Genomic DNA, 3,804 nt, shown 5'->3' on the forward strand with positions numbered 1-3,804 from the left:
TAAAAATAATACTATTTCCTAGTACACCTCGCACACATCAAGTATTTTTGGCGCCGCTGCCCGGGAAAATTCTGCTTAAACGCCGGAAGCCAACGCTATTTATAAAAAAAAGATTTTTATTAATTTTTAGTTTACTTTTATAAAAATACGTTTTTGTAAAAATACGTTTTAATATATTCAAAAATATAAAAAGAAAAACAAAATTTAAGTATTTTTAAGAGTTTGTTAAATATATAAGTTTTATAAAGTTTCTTTATTTTTATTTTTTAAAAATATAAGTTTTATTTAATATAAATATATTATATAAATATCTAAATCAGAAAAAAAAATTATTCGAGGCCCGGTACTGTAGCAGCCCGTAACCTGGCCCGTAACCTTAGCTCATGCGATCGCATGAGCCCGAAGGCAAATTCTCATGCGATCGCATGAGAGTGTCTGACACGCCACAGTTAACCCTAAAACTGCAATCATTACGGAGTATTATTATTAATTATAATTAATTTAAAACCCTAATTAGGTTTTACTTATTTTATTATTTAAGTTTTAGTTTTATTATTTAATTTGTATTATTTTAAGTTTAATTAGTTTAATTAAATTATAAAATTAATAGTTTTATAAAATAAATAATATAAAAATAATATTTTTTATAAAAATTGTACTTTTTACAACTTTAAGTATATTTTTATATTTTGTACCTTTTTATTCGTTTTAGCGTAATATTTGTATTTTTCGCTCGTTTTTAGTTTTAAGTCATAGTTTTTGCCATAGTATTTTTACATCTAGATTTTTAGGCTTTGCCGTAAAATCCCTTATGTGCTTTTTCTTTAGACTAAGATTTAGGTGCTTTAGAATTTTGCGACGCCGTTTTTAAGTTTTAGTACCTTTTTAAGTTATTTCCATTTAGGATATAATATTTCTTTTAAGCTTTAATATTTTTAGACGCAACTTTTAATTCTTAGTTTTTAGTGCCTTTTAAGTTACGACGCGCTACTTTCTTATTTTTATTTTTCGACGCCTATTATTTTTCGATCTTTTATTTTTCGACGTTTTTCGACGCGTTCTTTTTCTTTCTTATTTCTCGACATTCTAGTTTTAGGACTTAGATTTTTTTTTTCTATTTCTTCTCTAAAATTTCTTTAAATTACGAAAAATTATTTTAAGCTGTTAAATTGATAGACATCAAAATTTTCTGGTTCGTAGTAATAGTTGGATTTGTACGTGGACCGAGTTATTGGAGCCAAACAGTACTCAATTATATTGAGACCAAACGAATCCTGCCCCTCTGCTGCATCTTTTGGCTATTCGAAACATGGGCAAAATCAGAAAAGTCTATTAATTGGATAACTTATATAATTTTTCTTTCTTTTTAAAAACTAATAGGATATTCAGTGAATGCACCGAGCAAAACGTTCACCACCTTTTGTACGTTCACCACCTGTAACCAGATCAAGACATCTAGCAAATATTGTCGCCGTTGATTTTTCTTTAGAATCGTCATCCAGTCGACCAAGTACTCCAATTCAAATTTTCGATAATCTATTTTTTGAACCCGACCTCACAATTGAGAATCCGGAGAATATTCAGGGACGATTCAAAGATCCTGAACCACTAATCTTTCCTCCAGAACCACCAATTATTCAAACAAAGATTGTTGAGGAACTAACCATTAAATCAGAATCCTCTAGTGATTCAGATTCAACAAATTCAATCATGGAGAATCTGGAACCTCTAAGTATGAAAGACCGAATGAGAGCTAAACGCACTGGCCAAGGTCACGTAATTACTCAACCAGACATTAATGCGTCAGAATATAAAATCAAGGGACAAATCCTACATATGGTAACTAATCAATGCCAATTTAGTGGTGCACCGAAGGAAGATCCAAATGAACATCTTCGTACCTTTAATAGGATCTGCACACTATTTAAAATAAGAGAAGTGGAGGATGAACAGATATATCTCATGTTATTTCCCTGGACTTTAAAGGGAGAAGCCAAAGATTGGTTGGAATCGTTACCTGAAGGAGCGATTGATACATGGGACGTTTTAGTTGAAAAATTTCTTAAACAATTCTTTCCAGCATCTAAAGCCATAAGACTTCAAGGAGAAATTGTTACATTTACACAGAAACCAAATGAAACTCTATATGAGGCGTGGAAAAGATTTGGAAAATTGTTGAGAGGATGTCCGCAACATGGTTTAGACACCTGTCAAATAGTATAAATATTCTACCAAGGATGCGACATCACTACACGAAAAGACATAGATATAGCAGCTGGTGGTTCCATTATGAAGAAAACAGCAACTGATGCTTACAAAATTATTGATAACACTGCTTCCCACTCACATGAGTGGCACCAAGAAAAAGATATCGTTAGATCATCTAAAGCAGCTAGAGCCGATTCTAGCCATGACTTAGATTCCATTTCCGCAAAGATAGATGCTGTCGAGAGACGAATGGAAAAGATGACTAAAGATATTCACTCAATACGAATTAGTTGTGAGCAGTGTGGAGGACCACATTTGACAAAAGATTGTCTCAGTATTGAACTAACAATGGAACAAAGAGAGAATGTTTCATACATAAACCAAAGGCCTGGAAATAATTATCAGAATAATTATCAACCGCCAAGACCGATCTACAATCAAAATCAGAATTATAACCGAAATGTTCCATACAACAACCAACAAGGTCCTAGCAATCAACAAGTATCCAATAATACTTACAATCAGCAAAGACCTAATTTTCAAAATAAACCACCACAAACTGATGATAAAAAGCCAAATTTAGAAGACATGATGTCGAAGCTAGTTGATTCTCAAACACAATTTTTCACATCTCAGAAGCAAACCAATGAACAAAATGCTCAAGCAATTAGAAATCAACAAGCTTCTATTCAAAATCTGGAACAAGAAGTGAGCAACCTAGCAAGGTTGATAGGTGAAAGAAAACTGGAAAGTCTACCTAGTGATACTAATGCTAACCCCCAGAATGAAACAGCTAAAGCCATTACCACAAGAAGTGGTATTACACTTAAACTATCTGAAATACTTGTAATATCTGATGAAGCTATTTCTACTCCACAAGAACCACAATCTGAACAAGATAAGGAAAAAGAACCAGTAGTTGAAAAGGTTAATGAAGATAACACAGTTAAGGCTAAACCTTATGTTAAACCATACCAACCACCACTTCCTTACCCGAGTAAAATGAGAAAAGAGAGACTTGAAGCCGAGCAATCCAAATTCTTGGATATGTTTAAACAGATAAATGTCAATCTTCCTTTCATTGATGTGATTTCAGGAATGCATAGATACGCTAAATTTTTGAAAGATCTAATCACAAATAGAAAGAAAATGGAAGAACTCTCGGCTGTTACTATGAATGCTAATTGTTTTGCAGTGCTGTTAAATAAGATACCAAAAAAACTATCTGATCCAGGAAGTTTCACAATTCCATGTTTTCTGGGTAGTCTTAGTTCAATAGAAGCATTGGCAGACTTAGGTGCTAGTATAAATCTAATGCCGTATTCATTATACACTAAACTAGACCTTGGAGAATTTAAACCAACAAGAATAAGCATACAACTAGCCGATCGATCAGTAAAATATCCTAGAGGGATAATGGAGACCATGCTAGTTAAAGTCGGTAATTTAGTATTTCCAGTAGATTTTGTTATTTTGGACATGGAAGAAGATTCTCGAGTACCTCTCATATTAGGAAGACCATTCTTAAACACGGCTAAAGCAATGATAGATGTGTTCGGTAAGAAACTGACCCTACGTATAGAGGACGAGAGTGTT

General features: G+C 32.8%; 1 non-coding gene across 1 annotated transcript; it reads right to left on the reverse strand.

Annotated features, from left to right (window-relative positions):
• Positions 1–2,094: 2,094 nt before the first annotated feature.
• On the reverse strand, positions 2,095–2,201 carry LOC139869739 (small nucleolar RNA R71). The gene has a single exon (XR_011766320.1). It is a non-coding gene; the product is annotated as a small nucleolar RNA R71 (small nucleolar RNA).
• Between the last annotated feature and the right edge of the window lie 1,603 nt (positions 2,202–3,804).

This window comes from Rutidosis leptorrhynchoides, chromosome 9 (genome assembly GCF_046630445.1).
Source record: "Rutidosis leptorrhynchoides isolate AG116_Rl617_1_P2 chromosome 9, CSIRO_AGI_Rlap_v1, whole genome shotgun sequence".
Classification (NCBI taxonomy): domain Eukaryota; kingdom Viridiplantae; phylum Streptophyta; class Magnoliopsida; order Asterales; family Asteraceae; genus Rutidosis; species Rutidosis leptorrhynchoides.